The sequence below is a fragment of the Macrotis lagotis genome, chromosome 2 (genome assembly GCF_037893015.1).
Source record: "Macrotis lagotis isolate mMagLag1 chromosome 2, bilby.v1.9.chrom.fasta, whole genome shotgun sequence".
Lineage (NCBI taxonomy): Eukaryota > Metazoa > Chordata > Mammalia > Peramelemorphia > Peramelidae > Macrotis > Macrotis lagotis.
The window spans coordinates 209,641,974-209,662,852 of record NC_133659.1 but is presented as its reverse complement, the minus strand read 5'-3'; positions in this window follow the sequence as shown (position 1 = coordinate 209,662,852).

Sequence of the window (20,879 nt, the reverse complement as noted above, 5' to 3'; positions counted from 1 at the left end):
TTTCATCTGTCTAAGGGGTTGCCAATGTGTATATAATCTTCTACCTGTGGAAACTATCTACAACTTAGTTTCCTGGGAACACTGAGAGATTGACTTACTCAGTATCATATAAACAGCATACATCTGACAAGAGTCTTTGAACCCAGACATTAGTCTTCCCAACTCCATAGCCAGTCCTTATAAACTACAACCTACAAATTCAATGTTACAGTGGAGTCTTAATGATTAGTTTTTCAGCAAATCAATTAAACCTAACTTGCTGTTACCCAGCCTTCATATTGTTGCTGTTATTTAGTTGTTTTTCAATCATGTACAACTCTTTGTGAACTCTATTTGGGGTTTGCTTGGCAGAAATGCTGAAATGGTTTTGTCATTTCTTTCTCCATCTCATTTTTCAGATGAAAAAAATGAGGTAAACAGAGTATGGTGATTTGTCCAAGGTCACATAGCTAGTAAGTGTCTGACCTCAGATTTGAACTCATAAAGGTGAATCCTTCTGAATCCAGGTTCAGTCCTCTACCCACTGCATCACTTAGCTGCCCCCAACCTGCATAATAATATCTTATGTTTGGATGCTACTTTATCCTTTTAAAAGTCACACTAATGAACTTTATGTTATTTGATTTGCAACATAATCTTGAAACATAGGTAGAGAAACCATTTCTAGCTTTCTTTGGAGGATGAGAAAATTAAACTCTACAGCTAAATGGCATGCCAAACATCATATAATGGCATCAATGAAAGAGATAGAACCATACTTTGAATCTAATAGTATTTCCAGTCTCCTAGAACAGCATCTTACCTGACTCCCTAATTGAATTTTGGTTACCTACTTCATTCACTAAGAATTCTCCACTCAACAAGGATGACAGTTGTGTTTATCTAAGCAAATGGTTAATAGATAATCTGAACTACATATGAGTTGAGTTGAAAGATACTTTGGACCCCCCAAGGGAATTTCTGGATTTTAATTTAAATTGATGAATGGTAGCTCAGACTTCTGCAAAAAAAAAAAAAAAATGAACGCTTAAGACTGTTTGTAGACCATACTCTATCAAGGAAATAAAGACAAATAGTGATAGACAGACATGGAAAACTTTTCCCTGTGCATCTAAAAAAATAGTTCTCAGAACAGATAAATCTCCTGAAATCCAAAATACATAAGGTTAATGATTATATTTTGACTCTTTTATCTTCTTTTTTCTCCTCATTGAATTTCAAGAAAAGAACACCAAAATGAGTGAGTTTATAGAGCTCCTTCATATGAAAAGTATGATTTTTAGTGACAAATACGGTTAAATCCTGAAGCTTTCCATCAATGTCACAATTTTTACTGTATCTCAGTTGTGTCCTTATAGGAATGGAAATTCAATAGAGAAGTGGTCAAGGGAGGCTAGAAAGAAGAGGCATAAAAAAAACCCTAAAAAAAAGAGGCATGGGAAGAACTTTCTCCAACTGCCAAATTTGTGACATTTAACATTTTTTAACTAAAAAAACCATTTCAATAGCTTGAAATAAATCCTTCAGTTTCCTATGAAATCTTGGTTTCTGCAGCTGAAGAGTTATTCAACTTCCTGTGATTCAGGACAAAAGTTATAAACATGAAAAATGCAACAGTGATATTAGATTATTACTTAGTGTTTTGCAGTTGCATTGCTAACCTGTTTTCCAGGTAGTGTAAATGATCCTTTCCATCTTCCCTTTTACGTTTCAAATATATGTATATATACATACACATAGAGACATATGTATTTGTATTTATATGTATGTATGTGTATACACATGCACCACTACTAACTGGAAAGAAGTGATAGGGAACTATCTGGTTCTTATTGCTTGTGCTGAAACAGAGACCAATAAACCAATAAAAAGTCTCACTGACCAATCAGTAATAATTTGTTGCCAGGCAGGTGTTAAATACCTGGTATACAAGGAAAGGCAAAAACAGAAATGCCCTAAAGATACTAACATTATAGCAAGAAAGTCAAATATAAAAATAATTTGGTACATATAAGATAGCTACAGAGTATGTGGAATGTATTCTTAAACCATCACATACCGTTTTGTCCACTAACAGTCTTGTCAAGAACTGAATTACCCTTTTAGGTATGTTCAAAGACCAGTTCAAGTGATCCCTTCTACATGAGGATCAAACATGCTACAATCTGCAATAAAATTGCATTGTATTATATATGCATTATATATGTATTATTTTGGAATGCATTTAAAGTCATTTTAAATATTTACATTTATAGCGGTGACAGTAAAAAAGTGACACTCTATTGTTACAATCTAGTGATGAGATATTCTTAAGGACTTGAAAGTTATAACATAATATTCTTAAATTAATATTCATAGTATGTATACACATATGGACATATAAATCTATGTTTATAAATGTTACTGCAATTGCTTTAGGTTTGTCTTTATATCCCTAGCCCCAAGCACAGTACTTGATCCAGGAGGTATCCCATAAGAACTTTCTTGACTGTTTCTTAAGATCAGAGGCTTGCAGTTCTAAAGGATTGTAGAGGTCATCCAGTACAATCTTTTCATTGTAATGATTAGGAAACTGAGGCCCAAAGAGGTCAAATGGAATACCTAAGGTCAAGCAAAACTGATTATAGAGACAGGACCAAAAGACACATTTGTCTTTGATTCCCTAACTTGCAGGGATGTTAGTGGGAACTATGTTTCCAAAGCAGAGTTCTTCTCAGGCACAACTAGGACAGGGGTTCTTGACCTTGTCATAGACCACTTTGCCACTTTGATGTAGTTTGGTAACTACTCTTTAGGGGGAAAAGTTAACACATAAAATATAGAGAATTACAAAGAAAATTAATTATATGTGAGTTTTAACAAAATAGACTTGAACAGGAAAAAATAGCATAGAAAACAGTTTTTTTACACAATCCCTAACACAGAGAAAGCACTAAATCAATTCCTTATAATTGATGTTACTAATTAAATAATTGAAATAATCATGGTTATAATCAACTTTATTTGATAACCTACCCAACATAATACAACAATATACTCACTAAAGTAGAGGCAATAAATAGGGGTAATATGGAAGGTTGCTTGCTGGTTCTTCATAAAAAGAATCCAAATTCTCCCAACTGTCTGAGAACAGGGGACCACAGAAAAATAATTACCTGAGATTAGGAATTTGACAAATGACTCTCTTTTTTTGATGTCTTCCATTCCATGGGCAAAGATTGGGCTGAAAAATAAGCATGCCATCTTGCATCTGAATAGAAAACATTGTGAGCTTCCTTTTTTTTTTTTGCTAACAGATGTAGACAACTGTTTTTGCCAAGGAAATAGCTCTTTTGGTATACTAAAACAAACCACTGTCAACTTGATTTTCTCTAGTTGCTGAATATGAAGGGGCAGTTCTGGATATGGAATAAATGGATGGGTAATAGCTCAGACTGCAGTGTGGGAAAAATAATACCTCAAAAAAGAATGAATATTAGAATGAGGCAAAACAAAAACATTTCATAAGAGCTAATTATGTCTCAGACACTGTTATACATGTTAAGTTTGCAAATACAAACAAAAAGAAAGAAAGTTCCTGACTTAATAGGAGTTTAAATTCTAATCAGAGGAGGCAAAGCACAAAAGAGAGTTGAAAGTTGAGGGTCAGGGTAGGAGGGATGAGTAGAAGAATGTATCTACCCAATGGGATAGTACTGAAGTACAGGAAGGCAGAAGCTGAACTGGAAGGCAATGATGGCTTGTCCCCTCTACAAAATGGAGGCCAAGGGTGGAATTCCACAAAGAGAAAAGGTAGCTGGCTTAGCAAAGGAGCAGTTCAAGGTGAGAAGTCATCAGTCACTGATGGAGGCTTCACTGAAACAAGTGAGATAAGACATGGGATTGAAATCCCGATGAGGAAACTAAAGGGTAATTGAATGGGAAATCATATCTATTATAAACTGGCAAAAAGAATCCCTGGCAGAAAAGAAAAAGTTTTTAAAAATTCAGAAGTTAGGTAATATGTTATCTACTCTAACATATAATTACAGCTCTAGAAGGAAATTTAAAGATCATTGCACAGATACAAGAATTTAGGCTCAGAGGAATGAATTTTTTCTCCAAAATTTTATATCTCTTTAGTGGCAGAGCTGGAACTAGAATTTTGATGGATTGTCAATCCATCTTCTTTACATAACACCTACTTTAATTTTAAATTTCTTGCTACTTTTCAGTTTTATCCAGCTTTTTGTAACCTCATTTGAGGGCTTCTTGGCAAAAGTACTAGAATGGTTTATCACTTCTTCCAGTACATTTTACAGATGAGGAAACGGAGGCAAATAAGGTTAAGTAACTTACTAGATTCCCACAGCTGGTAATTAACTGAGGCTAGGTTTGAGCTCAGGTCTTTCTTTCTTACTATAGGCCTGCTGCTTTATTTAGTGTGCTCCCTGGTTTCCTCTAATTTTACATTCCTCATGACTTTCCTGTCTCAGAAGCAACTACGTGTTGCCATAGTGCACAGATCACTGGACCTAGAGTCGGAAAACCTCAGTTCAAATTTGATCCTAGACATTTACTATTGGTATAACCATGAGCAAGTCACTTAACTTCTGGCTTTCTTGGTTTCTTCAATTGTAAAATGGGAATAATAAGAACTCCAACTTGTTGTAAGTCTCAAATGAGAAGATATTTCCAAGCTGCTTACATGTAAGACATGTGTGACATGTAAGAGAACTGGGTAAATGTCTGTTTCTTTTCTGGGCAATAACAAACTTACACATAACACCAAAACAATTTAAACTGAAAGAGAGAAAAAAGGCTTGTAGTTTTTAAGAGTCCCATTTTTGAGAAAATGTAATGATTTCTCAAAGAATCTTTAGGACTGTACTATAAATATATATAGTTAGTGTGTCCCATAGATGCTAGCTTGGTTCAAAGCTAGAAATGGGATCATAAAGACATATCTATGTAGCTGGAAGAGACTTCAGATCTTTTCTTGCTTAAATCATTTCTTTTTAGAGAGGAGATAACAGAGATAAAAATATTCGCCTAAGATCATATGGAGTAAAATCAAAAGTGGGATATGTTTATCATCTAAATTCCTTTGGCAGAATTTAACATGAAGGGCAGTTAAGTGGCACAGTGGATAGGACATCAGCCCTGGAACCAGGAAGAAATGAATTCATATCTTACCTCATACAGTTAATACTCATCTTGGGCTACCTCACTTAACCCCATTGCCTTGAAAAAAGTCCAGAAAAGCAAGAATTTAATTTAAAAAAAATTATAAAATAATTGTATGGGTTGTGGCTTGTAAAGCTGTATAGCAATTGTAGCTATCATCTTTCTTCACTGTTTTTTTTCTTTAAGAGCTAAGCATTAGGGCAGCTAGGTGGCATAGTGGATAGAGCACTGGCCCTGGAGTCAGGAGTACCTGAGTTCAAATCCGGTCTCAGACACTTAATAATTATTTAGCTGTGTGGCCTTGGGCAGGCCACTTAACCCCATTGCCTTGCCAAAAAAACCCTAAAAAAAAACTAAAAAGAAGAGCTAAGCATTATATTTATTTTTGCCAAAATATTTTCTTAAAAAATCAATCACATACAGCTAGATGGCACAGTGGATAGAGCACCAGGACTGGAATCAGGAGGACCTGAGTCCAAATTTGACCTCAGAACTTAACCTAGCTCACTGACCTTGGGCAAGTCACTTAATCCCATTGCCTTAAATAAATAAAATTTAAAAAACAAATCAATCAAGGGGGAAAAAACCCAAATGAATAAAAAAATCACAAATGCAATCATTTTATTACAAAAAGAATAGGTTTTACATTTTGTAAAAATGTAAAAAGAGGTCATGCTCTTCATCTAATTATTTAGACTATCCCAGTTAACTTGTGAAAGGCAAATCTCAGGATGAAACAATGGAATTGTAATGAAATTTCTTGGTCCCCACATAGGCAGGGTATTCAGCACAGCCTCTCCCTCCATCACTCCAAGGGGAAAGAGACAATAGGATGAGGTTGAGCCTTAAGGGAATTGGCACCCAGAAGAGGCATAAGGAAAGTTATGCCAGTGCACATAGCAGTGTGAAAACCACGACTTTTAGGCTCATCTTTGACACAAGACCCTATAAACTGAAATGGACTATCTAGGTATTAGGCGGATAGCACACTGTGGGATTTAATAGCCATATCACACTTTGAGGGTAGAGTAATGTTCCTTCAGTTAGCCAAAAGCAGTTATGTCCAGATAGAATCCAGATAAAACAAATTGGAAAATGTCTTTTGGAAAGAGAGAGATCTGGGTTATGTAAAAATCAAAGCTATCAAGAAAAATTTATTTAAAATTAAAAAAATAAGTTGAGAAAATCCCAGTTCTGTCCTTCCTTATCTTTTTTGTGTAAAGAAGGGCTATTTTAATAACATTTATTAAGTGCTTATTTTATAAGTAACTGTGAAAAGCATTAGATGTATAAGACCAGATTGAAACATCCTTTGCCCTCAAGGAGCTTATAATCACCATGGGAATAGTACAAGATTTTTATGACCTGATAATGCATGACAATTGTATTGTATTGAAGATCACTGAAGGGTGCAAAGGAAAAATTGAAGTACTCTAAGAATAAACTAAAATATTTTTAGATTTTTAAGTCATTAAAGAATGGCTAGTTAAATGTTCTCATTTTACAAATTAAGAAAGCAAGGCACAGAGATTGTGAAATCCTTAAGGTCACACTGGCTTTTTTTTTAAGTTTCAGAATCAAACAATAAACACAGATTTTATTTCAGATCCATTGCTCTTGCAGCATCAACACATACCTACCTCCTCCCATTAATTGTTCATGATATTTGAAGAAGTCATTTACCTACTTTCAATTTCAATTATCTCATCAATAAAGTGGCAATTTGGAGTTGTAAATGGCTACGGTCCCTTTTAACTCAAGAGGTACCTTCCTACTCCCTCCAGCTGTTATTTTGTTTTGTTTTGTTTTTGTCTTTTCAAGTATTCCCAAAGTTGTCTTCTTTGCTCCCTTTAATGTCTGGATTATATTGCATTTACCTAGTTTGACTGGGGTAATCTTATAGTAAAATATAAATTCTTTTATGGCAGAGGTTTACATCTCCAATTCAGGTGACAGAATGAAGAAAGTGCTAAGGCCTGAGGCAGGAAAACTCATCTTCCTGAGTCTTCAGACATTTACTGGTTATGTAATCTTGGACAAGTCACTTAATTCTATTTGTCTCAGTTTCCTCATCTGTAAATTGACTTGGAGACGAAAATGGCAAACCACTCCAATATTTTTGCCAAGAAAATCATGAAGAGTTGGACATAACTACAATGACCAAACAGCAACACAATAATCCCCAATACTTCCCCTGATGTATTTCCCTGAAGTACATCCCCTGATGTATACAATAACTGCTTAAGAAATGATTGTTAAATTATATTGAATTAACAATATAAGATCCTAGTGTATATCCTCTATTCAATATATTCTAGTGGTTCCCTCTTACTTCTAATATGTAATATAGAATTTCTTTATTTGGTATTTAAAGACTTTCATAACCTGGTTCCAATTTACCTTTCCAGGCTGATTACACTTTACTGCCCTTCCCAAATTCTGTGATTCAATTACAATTCAATTACAATTGCATTCCATTTTCTGTCTCCATGTTCTTGATTGGTTAGCAGTTGCCACATGAATCAGAGATCGTCTCTAGAAACCAAACAAGGAGAAAGGGATAGGGAACCTTCCTGATTTTCAGTTTGCATTGGATCTCACATCCTAACTACCATGACATAAATGACCAGAATCCTCTGCATATAGCTATTAAAAATTGTTTATTGATTGATTTTTAGATAAAGAGAGTTGCATGAAGTATTCTGATATTTGGGTCTTCTTTCAAGGGGAATCAAATTCAGTGTTCCAGAGTTAGGTGAGTCTGTAAGTATTACTAAAAATGAAACAGAGTCAAAAGGAAGTAGGGTACTTAGTGGATGTAGATTCAGAATTAATTTTGACATAGTAAACAGCTTGTTTTATTGTTTCTTTCTTCATCCATTACAGGGTACAAGTGAAAAGGCAGAGAGACCTGAAGTTAGAACCAATACTGACATTCCATTTTCTACAGGCCAAGCCTATTGTAATTCAAGAATCTTCACTCCTACTTTCTTTTAAACATTTATTTTATTATGAAAGAAAAGCTATAAAGATTTCAAGTATGGTAGAACATAAAAAAAATGATTGTATAGGAAAGCCTTTATTTGATTGCCCTCTGTTGAGGGGAGGAAGGAGGGAGAAAAACTGAAAGCTCAAAATCTTGCAAAAAAATGATTGGTAGAAACTACCATTGTATATAATTGGGAAAAAAATAAAATATTTATATAATGAAACTGCAAGTCTAATATGTGTGATTTGGGTTCAATTCTATACTGTCCTCTTTTGCTGTGTACTTTGTCCCTTTTTCCTACCAAATCTTGTCCTGCTAAAACTCAACCTTGAATTATTCCCACCAAGCTTCTGATTGCATTTCTACTTGTTTGCTATGGAATAAACCTGGAGAAAATCATAAAACTGTGCTACATGAATCCACTGAAAATTAATGTTATATAATCTCAATTAAAACTGAAGCAAGGAATCCTTTCATACCTTTCTAATCATTTCATTGCTCTACTCACCACAAATTTTTTTCAAAATCTTTTCATCTTTCTTCAAATCACCCATAGCCCTCCCCCAATACTCTCAGCTGAGAATCCTGACTTACATTTCTCTGAAAAAATTGAAGCTATTTGCCCCAACTTCCTTTTCTCCCTTTATTCTCATTACATGCCTCACCATTTCCCAAGAAGAGGTAGACCTTTTTTGCAAAAAAAAGAGTCCCTTTACATAAACAAGTGATTCCACTAGATTCAGACCATCCCATTAGATTGCCTTCTCTATAGATGCCACTCAGGGATTAATCTTAAGTCTCTCCCTGTCTTCTCCCTGCCTACAGAAATAGCCATGACTCCCATCCTCAAAAAAAAAAAAAAATAAAAAATCTCACTACACCTCTCTCTTTGTGCTAGCTATTATTTTATATCTCTTCTTCTTTTTTGTATCTAAATCCCTTAAGAAGGTTGTTTAAAATTCATGCCTCCACTTCCTTTCCTCATCTTAAGTCTCTGCAGTTTACTCAGGGTCTCGTTATTCCCTTGAAACTATTCTCTCCAAAATTGCCAATGCTCTCTTAATTGTTAAATATAATGATATTTTCTCAGTACTTATTCTTCTTTACTCTCTGCAGTCTTGGATTCTGTTGATCACCCTCTTCTCCTAGATACTGTCTTCTTTCTAGATTTTCATAGCACCAATTTCTCCTGGTTTTTCTACATAATAATCCATTCCTAATTCTCCTTTGCTGACTCTTCATCTAAGATATTCTTGCTAATAGTAGGTATGCCTCAAGGCTCTGTCCTGGACCTTCTTCTCTTCTTTTTCAATAACTTTATTTAGTGATCTTTTTGTAGCCACTGGCTACTTGAGTTCGGTTCTGCCTATGAGGAATCATTATTCAGACTCAGGAAAGCAAGGGTGGAAATAAAACAGAAATTTATTAAAAAGGTTACAAGACATAAAAGGAATTGGCAGAGAGAGAGAGAGAGGGAGAGAGGGAGAGAGATAAAAGAACAGCCAAGCAATGTTGGCTAGGTCACAGGTTGGTAGAGAAGACTGTGGCTCTGAGCTGGAATCAAGTTCAGGCTTTTATATCTTGCCTCTTATCCAGAGGGCAAAAGGTGAACTCCAGGAATTAGGTAGAGGGTAAAGCCTAAGGAGATCAGGATACAAATTTTACATTAAACAATGAATCAATGGTATATTAAGAATGGGGAGGGTTGCCACCCAAGCAGTTTTTAAGATTACAGTTGTTTCTGTTAAAATCATAATTCTCTACTTCTAGTCAATTTACATTTCAAGAGTAGGTGGTGGTCAATTTACATCTCCATCTAATTTCTATATTCATAGTTCTTTTCATCTTTCCCCTGCATCATTATCAGCTCCCATGGATTCAATTATCATTTCTTTGTGGATGAACTTCAGATACACAGGTAGCTGGAGAAGCAGTAGATAGAACACAAGTCTAAGAATCAGCTAATCCTATTTCAGTCACCTAAACTATAGTGGCTCCCTACTTCTTGCAACATGCAATACTAAATCCTTTGTTTAACATTTAAAGCCCTTAATATTCTTATCCCTTTCTGACTTTCCACTTTCTTGACTGTGTGATCCTGTGAGAGTGGGTTCCTTACAATTTCTCAAACTTAATTCTGGGCAGTTTTACTTCTTGTCCTTCATACTTGGAATTTCTTACTTCTTCTCTCTGCCTTCCCTGCCTTCCATCAATTTTCACTTATAGTCACAACTTCTGCAAGAAATCTGATTCCCCTGAATTTCATTTTTTCTATTGATTTTTTTTTCTTTCTTCACTATGACTTTATTTGGGTATCTCTTCAATTCACCTCCTTGCCCCTAGTTTTTTCCTTTTATGTCTTAACTTCCCCAAATAAATGTTAAGTTTTTTGAGGGCAGAGATGCTTTCCTTTGCTTGTATTTGTATTCCCAGCAATTAGTACAATGTCTAACAAATAATAAATGCATAACAATTGATGGTATATTTGACTGCACTTTCTATCAATTTACAGAGTATGAAGAACCTAGGGGATTGGGGGGGGGGCAGGAGACCCTAGGTTCTCAAAATCAATGAAATTAAAACACAAGGTATACATATATATATATATATCCATGCATACATATATAATGTATATATATGCATATATGTATATCTACAAGTATATTGCATGGGTGAGTATATATGCATACATGTGTATGCATATATATATATGTATACATACATATATATATATAATGACTTTATGGTCAATAGAATTTATTAGGGGATGATCACTCCTCTCTGCCTGTTAATAATACAGGTTTTAATTCAGTCTCATGCAAATTCTAGTGCATCCAATGTGTGCATTTTGACAATTCCTTAGAAATTATGAAAACCATAGCATCTCTCTCAAAAAATCAAGTAGTTCAGTTCTCCAAATAAAAATCTATGATGCTATGATTATATGTTAAATAAAATTTAAAAATTTCTTTTCTCATGTAAGCTTTCAGTTCTCTCTTCTATATTAGTTAAATATATGTACAGTAGAATACATATATTATACATATATATGTATAATATTATACATATATATGTATAATATTCTGATATTCTCCTAAGCTCAACCAAACATCAGTGTTAAAAGTTATATACTTTGCTAATATTATAAACAATAAGGAGAAGGGGGAGTGAGAGACAGATACTGCTTCTCCTTTATTGTCTATATATACTCTCTATGTGCCTCACTTCTCTCTTAGAGTTCCCCCTCTTAAAATATAAGCTTCAAAGAGTCTTTTTATGCTATTTGCATACTCATACTCATGTATATGCCCTAGGTGTGCATATATATATATATATATATATATATACACATATATATGTGTGTACATATGTGTAATATGAATTTTCCATATAGTTAGAATAGAAATAAGCAAACTCCCATCAATGTCCTCACCATTGTGTTCTATCTTTTATAATGCCAATTTATATAGAAAAATGATGTTCAAAGTAAATGAACCATTAGGAGGATTCATTACAATTAAAGAATCTATACAGACTCCTGTGGATTTCTGTAATGGAACTGTACCTACACTGTATTTGTTATGATCTCTGTGTGCCTATGTGTGTATAAGTTTGCACATGAATATGTGAAAATATTGCATAAAAAAAGTACTGCCTAATTTCTAGTGTTCTTTTCTGGTTCTAAAGGGAAGGATAGCAAAGATATGTCTTTCTCTTATTGATCATGCTAAAAATTGCTCTTTTCTCTCCTCTAAGTTACTCACATTTGGATAAATATAACTAGACTCAGAATCTTGAAATGGAAAAGTGGAGAGAAAACAATGAAAAATGACTGTTTATAAAACCTTCAGCACATTAGTAGATGGAGGAAAGCCCAACTTTCCACAAGGTCCAGAACAGATGAGAAGGACAAAAAACACATGGAAAAATAAGGAGACTTGGAAGAAGTAATAAAAATATAAATAAAACAAATACAATAAATTCAGAATGCAATTTTCTGGTAATGATTTGTTTTTATAGTAACTGAAAACTCCTCCCTTCTACCCTAATTTATGGTAAGTCTCACATTTATGAAGAGGGTAAACTAGTGGTGTGAGGGGACTAATTGAGCCTGGAGGTTATTCATACAGTTACTTTTTTATATTTGGGGCCTGAGTTCAAATCTAAACTCTAATACAAATGACATTTTATGTGATGATTAACTCAATAAATATTTTGAAGTTGATTGATTCACAAATTCAAAATTTATTTTTAATCAAAGATCACGTCCTGTTCAAGACACTTTAAGTTTTAACTTGTTATGCTTTCCATTTAGAAAAGGTTGATGGTAAGGAACAAAAAAGCTGGAATGAACATGATCCAGGATCTGTCCAGAAAAGAGAGACTTTTCAATGACATGAATTTCTGACATAGGATGGCAGGGAGCCCTGTGCCCTTTCTTAATCCTACTTAACTTAATTTTCTTTCTAACCTTTAAAATTCATCCTAAAATCTAGGGACCATTAAGAACCCCAATCAAATGAAAAAATTGTGAACTAATAAAGGACAGGAACCATATCAATTGCTAACCAGAACAGAGAAAGGGGCTTATTCTGAGGCAAAAGTAATTTAACTTAAATTTCTGTGTAATACCTGTTTTAAAAGTGTCTTATAAGGAGTCTATAGAAAGACCCAGTTTCTTTTTTTAACATTATAGAAATAAAAAATAACAAATGTTAGCATATTCTTTGAGGCAATTTACATTATGGAATCAGAAAAAGTATGTATCTTTAACTTTGATCTGTGAAATGATCTCTGGAAAAACATAAAAACTATCAACTTTTATTTTATGAAAAATATGAATAGAATTTATAATTAATGAGTATGGTAAGAAAATATTTAAGGTGATGGCTTTAAATAAGGTTGAAGATATTCTTTTCTTATCTTACGTGGAGAGAAGAAAAAAAAATGGAGATACCTCTTCTCTTGTTAGAATTTTTTTTAACCATTATCCTAAGGAGTGTATTAAGGAAATTCTTGTGAAGAAGTGAATAGAATTTTCCTGGGGTCTTGGAAGTGTAGAGAAGTAATTTACAGCTACAGTGACTATATGAAGTGACAGACTGTGATCTCAATAATAAGGTATTATTAAAATTTATCTGTGTCTTTGTTTTCTTTTATTATTGATATGTGATATGTGGAATAACTTTAATATTTCTTTAATTAAAGGAGATTAAGTATCTTAACACAAAGAGACATATAGATGATACAGAGGACAAAGTGTTGGTTTTTGAATAAGACTGAATTTGAATCTTATGTCAAACATTTACTAGTTTTATGAATCCCAGGCAAGTCATTTAATCTCTTTCAGTCTCAATTTTCTCAATGCAACCCATGTATAATAATAACACTTATATGATAATATTTGTGTGAGAAAAATTATATATGTAGATTTCAAATCTTAAAGTGCTATATTGATATTATTTTTATTATATAGAACAAGAATGAGAATTCTTGTGGCAACTGACATAGAAGACAACAGAAGACCCAGAGTAAATATTTCCTGGTAAAGTGGGTGGGAAATTATCATGGAAATTTCAGAAGGCTGAATTAGATGTGTATCCAAAATCCACAAGAAAATTTATAAAATTGGGCAATTATCCCTATCCTCTATATCTGTTTCTGAAATGGATACTTCTAACAGCAGAAATAGAAAAACAGCTCAATAGAAAAATTAGGAGGAAAGAGGCAAGACCTACAAAGCAATAGCATAGAAAATATTTAAAAGAATGATCTACAAAGTAACATAGAAGCTTGAATTTCATTAGATGTTAGATACTAAAGAAGGAATACAAAAGTATAAAAATTTTAAATCAAGTCTCATACATAATGGGAATAAGCTAGAAATTTTCCCAACAAATGATAAAGTTAATAATGACCATCCTTCCTTCTATTATTTATTTAATTTTAACATTAGAAATGCTAGCAATAGTACTAAGACAAGAAAAAAGAAATCAAAGGAATAAAGAGAAGAAAAAGGACTCTTACTACACTTATAAAAACCTAGGAAATCAGCAAAGGTATTACAAAATATACACAAAAATCAGTTTTACCTCTATATAATAATAAAATCCAAGAGAAAATAATAGAAAAGGTATTCCCATTCAAAAAACAAAATACACAAAATATATGGTGAGATATTACTAAAGGACAGAAAATGCTTACAAAGACTCAATTGCAAATTGCTCTTTAAAGAATAAATTAAAAGTTGGAGAGATTATCAGAGCTCATGACTGGGATGTGTCAAAATAATAAAATAATAAATACAACCAAAGTTAATTTACATTTTAATACAATAGCTATTGAATTATCAAAGGAATGCATTAAAGTAATAAGACTTCCATTGGACATATATAAGATTTAGAATAATGAGATTAAAAAAAAAAAACAAAGAAAAAAACAAGCTGATCCGGGTGTTGTCCTTCATTTTTGAAGAAGACCAAAAGGCCATAACTGTCTGACCTATGTACAATATGTCTGCATATGATCAGAACAATATGAGCTTGGAAGGCTCTACCATAGATTGGGAACAAAAAGTTCATTTGATGTTTGGAATGGAGATGTCTCTAAATTTGTGCATCTTGTGTTTCTTTGAGCTTTGTTCACTGCCTTCTTATGAGCATGTCATTCTGGACAGATCTGTTTCAGAAAAAATTCTAAAGTTCTTCTGAAAGACTTTTAGAGTATTCTTGTAATGGTTCTTCTGGCCTCTACATGAATGCTTATCTTGTGTGTGTACTCCATAATGCTTATCGTTTAGGCAAGTACTGACATTCAAATTTTGACATTCAAAATGGCTAGCCCATTGGAGTTATATTCTTTGCAGTAGGGTTTGAATTCCTGGCAGTTCAGCTAAAGAAGGGAAATCAATGTCTTGTATCTTATTTTTGTCAGTGTATAATCAACACCTTCCTAAGATAATTCAAATGGAGCCAATAAAATTTCCTGGTATGATCCAGGTTTCACAAGTACACAAAGAGTTTAACACAATGGTTCTGCAGAGTTTCAGTTTTTCAGGCTAATAACTCTTCTCTCCCACAATTTTCTTTGTAGTCTCCCAAATATTGTGCTAACTCTGACAAAGCTTGCATCAACCTCATCATTTATTTATACACCTGAAAAAGTATACTTTCAAGATAAAAAGTATTTACCTACAGTTTTCAAAATTTCTCCATTTGCTGTTACTGACAGTTCTTTATATGGATGATGTGGCATTGATTGATATTGACCCTCAGGTTTCTGGGTGTTAATTGTCAGGTCAAAATTAGCACAAATGATATAAAAATGATACATTCTCTGCTGCTTCCCAGTCACAGAGACTGTAGTGAGTGCACAGTCATCTGCTAATAAATCATATACCAATGCTCCCTCCATTTTAGTCTTGGCTTGGAGCCTTTCATTAGTGTGTTAGTCAAGCTTGGAATCATTTTCATCCTGGTGAGAGGCATCTGACAACACTGTTGAAAACATCATGCTCAAAAAGCATGGGAACAAATACACAGTTCTGTTTTACTCCATTGGTTATTGTGAAGGTGTAAGAGCATCATTTGTCATCCAGAGCCCTGCAAACTAGCTGTCATGGAAGCTGTGTATAATACTGATGAAATTTTCTGGGCTAATTTTACCATGATATTTTATAAGATCCCATGAAGGACAATACTAAAGACCTTGGTCATTTTGATGAATGTTAGGTACAGACCTCTGTTCTGGTCTTGGCATTTGTTTAGAGTTGTTGGACTATATTCCTTGAACTTTTCTTGGCCCCACAAGGGCTCTTGGATAGATTATCATGTTCAGCCTATTAAAGAAAACTCTGAAAAGAATGTTGCTAACAATGACTAAGAGAGAGATTCCCTGATTGTTAGAGGAAAACGTATTTCTTTTTCCTTTATAGAAATGAACAATGGAGTCATCCTTGAACTCCTGGGGAATAACCTCCTCTTGCCATATAACCCAGAAAATTTCAGTCAGCTTTTTGTATGTGTGATAGACACTTTGTCTTATAAATCTCACCTGGAATAGAATCAGCATTAGGTGCTTTGCCACAGAAGAGGAGCTGAATGTTATTCTAAACCTTTTCTTTTTCCATTGGGAGTTTGACTACAGAGGGATTGACTTTTACCTGAGGTAAAAAGTAAATGGTTTCAGCATTGATTGGTTGACTATCTGTTGGGATCCCTATGGAAATGTTTGGTCCATCTCTTTGGGATCATATCCTTATCATGAATCAATGTGCCTCCATCAGTGCTGATTAGTTGAGGGACAGCAAAGGGTTTTGGTACATAAATAGGGCATCAAAAAAGTTATTCAGATTTGATTAATTGGCTACTGGATTGAGGCACAGACTCACCTAACAAAGAGAATAAAGGCACAGTTCAAGTGTAAAACCAAAAGCATTTAGTGAGTAAATACAGCATTTGTAGACATGAAGAATATTAGAACCTTGTCTGCTGCTCTAAAAGTTGGAGATCTATGGGGCAGCTAGGTGGTGCAGTGGATAGAGCACCAGCCCTCTTAATAATTACCTAGCTGTGTGGCCTTGGGCAAGCCACTTAACCCCATTGCCTTGCAAAAACTAAAAAAAAAAATGGGGATCTAAGAAGTGGTTTAAATAAAACTAAAACCATTCTCATATGAATAAGTTATCAAAATTGTCAAAGATATATGTAGTTTAAAAAATCCAAAATATTAACAACTATATGAAAAATGGAGGAAATAACTAACAGTAAGAGTAATGAAAGTCAAGATTTTCATGATGTTCCATCTCAAAAGTGAACAACAATGACACAAATGGGAATAGCCAATGATGAAGGAGTTATCGAAAGATACACTAGTACGTTGTTGGTGGAGCTGTGAATCAGAGCAAACAGTTTGGAAAACAATTTGGAATTATGGAAATAATAATGGTCATGGCTTTTGACCCAGAAATTTCATGCCAGTAGACTCACACCATCAAATGATCATTGATATGAACAAATTCCCTATGTATAACAAAAATATTTATAGCAGCACTTTTTCTGGTAACAAGACTTCAACACATAGTATATGCTTACTAATCTAAATAAATTATAGCATATGAATATGATGGAATATTACATTGCAAGGTGTATTGTAAGAAGCATTTTTGGAGATCAAACAAAAATGTGGGGAGTTATAAATTATTTGATATAAAGCAACATAATCAGAGCCAAGAAAACAACATAAGCTATAATTTAAAAAAATGAAAATAATAAACATAAAATTATCATTATCATAAATTAATGTTGCAAAATTGCAAAGGAAAAGCATGGCTTCCAAGGAGAAATCTGAGAAGATATGTCCCTCCCATTCCTTTGTAAGAGTACAAAATTCATAGACATGCCATATCATGTATTTTCAAATTTTATTTGTCATCTTTATGATTTGTTTTTCTTTTCCTTCTTTTTTCCTTTTAAAAATAATATTTACCATATATAGAATGATACTCCAGAAAGGGAGGATTTCTGGAAGAAATGCTAATGATAGAAAATTAATAAAATGTAATTCATAAATAAAATAATATTTGATATATTTAAAAAGAAATTAAACAGAAATTTGATAACTAGTTATTTAAAAAAACTTGAATAAGAACTATCTCATCTGAAGAAGAAATTTAGGTAAAGGTCTATGTTAGGAGAAGGGGAGGGGGAATGAGCAAGTCTTAATTCTGACACAAAAGAACTATTAATTCATATGCAACAGGAAATTGCTACATTCAAACAGCAAATCAAGAATATTGAAGCCTATCTTGTCTCCCAGTAGAAAAGTCTGAACAAGTGTTTTGTTCCTGGAAAAGAAGATGCTCCAAATAAAGACCCAGCTATTTTATCACAATAAGAAGAACCCCATTTCAGACAACGAAGGTGGATAAATTCTCTTGTAGATGAAATGATCTTTCCTAAGCAAAGGGAGGTAATTTATGTCTTTATGTTTTCTACAATTACAGAATCACAGAATTCTAGCAATATCATTAACAAGTTAAATATTCTGTTGTTGCCTTTACTTGAAGAAAAGGATGGAATCAGATTTTGAAGGATCAGGTTGAATCATATATTTCATCCTTGAAACAATAAAGAGTCATTAAAGATGAAAGAAAGGAAATGATGAGGTCAGAACTAAGAAAATTAGAATGGCAGATATCTGGGAAATAATTAGTTGACAAAAATCTAGTAACAGGGAAAATAATTAGGAAATGTATGATAATCCAGACTAGAAGTTATGAGAATCTAAATTAAGATGGTAGTTATGAAAAGAGGATGAGAGAAACGAATGTGTTAAGGACAAATACAAATTTGCGAACCTGTCGGATTGTAGGTCATTCTTTCAGGTAAAATAGGGAAATTGATGGAGAAATGATTTGAGAAGGAGACCTAATCTTGTCTCGTTTTAGACACTGAATTTGCAATGTCTACAGAACTATCACATGGACGTAACAAGGAATTAATTTGGTGAAGCAGTAGTAGATTAAGTAGTGAAATTTTTAGTTCATTCAATTTATATCACCCAAACAATAGTTTGCTTGTTGTCTACAGACATCAAGCACTCTCCATGCTTCCTCAATTAGAGAATGCAGACTTTTTAGGTTCCCCAATATCTGCCATCATACTTATTGATACTCTTTCAAATAACCCAACAATTCAATTTCTACATCTGTTTAATTCTCATGACCTTCCCTCTATCATGAGTTTAAACAGCTGGTCATACCCTTGATCTTACCACTACTCACAAATATTTAAACCCATGTTCATGAACTTTATAATTCCTTTATCTGATCAAGGTCTATTGCCATTCCCATCCCCTTTCCCTAGCGATTCCAATTTCTGTTCTTCCTCTTCAGCATTCCTCCAGTCTTTTCATCCCTTTTTTTTTATAAACCATCACTTAACTTACACAGGCTTCATTCACTTCCCTTCTTTATCTTTACCTCCAGTGAATCTAGTCAACTCTACACCACCTTCTTCTCTGGAGCAGTTTTATCCTATCAAAGATTTTACTCCTCCAAACCCCTGCCTTAATTATCCTTTTCCCATCAACTGTCTTCATTTCTATTCATGTGCTGAAATATGAAGATAGATAAAATCACAAAACATTGCTAATCCCTCTAGAAGTTTATGTTAGAGGATCTCAAAGGTGTCCTTTCTAAAAGAAGGAAATCCTTGTAGTCTTTCTAATCAATTACTTCTCATCACTGTGGTTTGGGAAACTGTTTCAGCAATCTCACAACTTTCATGGTTAAATGTATAATGCAAAGGCGGCTAGGTGGCACAGTGAATAGAGCACTGGCCCGAGATTCAGGAGTACCTGAGTTCAAATCAGGCCTCAAACACTTAATAATTACCTAGCTGTGTGACCTTGGGCAAGCCACTTAACCCCATTTGCCTTGCAAAAACTAAGAAAAAAATAGTATAATAAGGGGCAGTTAGGTGATACAGTGGATAAAGCACTGGCCCTGAAGTGAAGAGGAGCTGAATTCAAGTCCAGTTTCAGACACTTGATAGTAGTGATATATGATCTTAGGCAAGTCACTTAACCTAAAACTGTAATGCTACTTTCTTCCCCTACATATTTTCATATCAAAACATTGATAAACATTTTAGGGGGCTTTTATGTAATGGGAAAGAGAATGAGAGAAAGATATGTAGAACAGTGAAGATAATGAAATTAAGAATAATAACAAATATTGTATTTTAAGGTTTGCAAAGCACTTTGAATATATTGTCTTAAGTAATCTGCACAATGATCCTGGAAAGTAGATACTATTATATTTTATGAATGAGGAAACTAAGACTAAGGCAAATTAAGTGACTTGCCTAGGATAAACACTAGTAAATGGATTAGGCTGAATTTGAATCAAAGATTTCTTGATTCCAAAATCCAGCTTTCTGTGCATTTCATTACTTAGCTATTTCTGCAAGCAAGAACAAACTGGTTAAGATGTAGTTAAAAGTTTAGCAAAATCAGAGAAGATTATAAAATTTCCATATAGAGGGTATATAATGAGAAAGTCTCTTTTTTTCTAATAAAAGAACTGATAGCCCATATTTATATATTATTTCAGAGTTAATAAATAAATTTCCTCATGATAACTCTAAAATAGAAAATACAAATCTTATCTCCATTTTATATATGGAGAAACAAATTCAGAATGATTAATTGATATGCATATTGCTACTAAATCCTTAAGCCCAGATCCTCATTCCACTAAAAGTGAATTAAATATTAACAATTTCATACAACCTACTTGTGTGAGAAAATACAATGTAAATTAAACACAAATAGAATATATTGTCTGGAGCTGTAGAGGATGAATCCAAATGATGAATTGTTTTTAGATGTAGACTTCTATTACTAGATGTCAAGGAGCAGTGACCTGATGTAATCATTGAATGTCATAAGGTTTTATGGAATAAGGGAAATGTTGCATTAAAATTACATAAGAATATACCCCCTCTGGCTGATTAAGGACATCTGGAGATACAAACAAGATTCCTTTAAAGCAATTATATATGTAATAGTTCTTTTGTATAAGTAATCAAATGATTCTAATGTGTCAGTTTTATTTATCAGTTTCATCTTTGCTATTTGTTTCAACATCCTTAACTCAAGATTAATCTTCACTTTGAACTTGGGGAAATCACATGAAATCTATCATTAGGAGTTGGTAAAA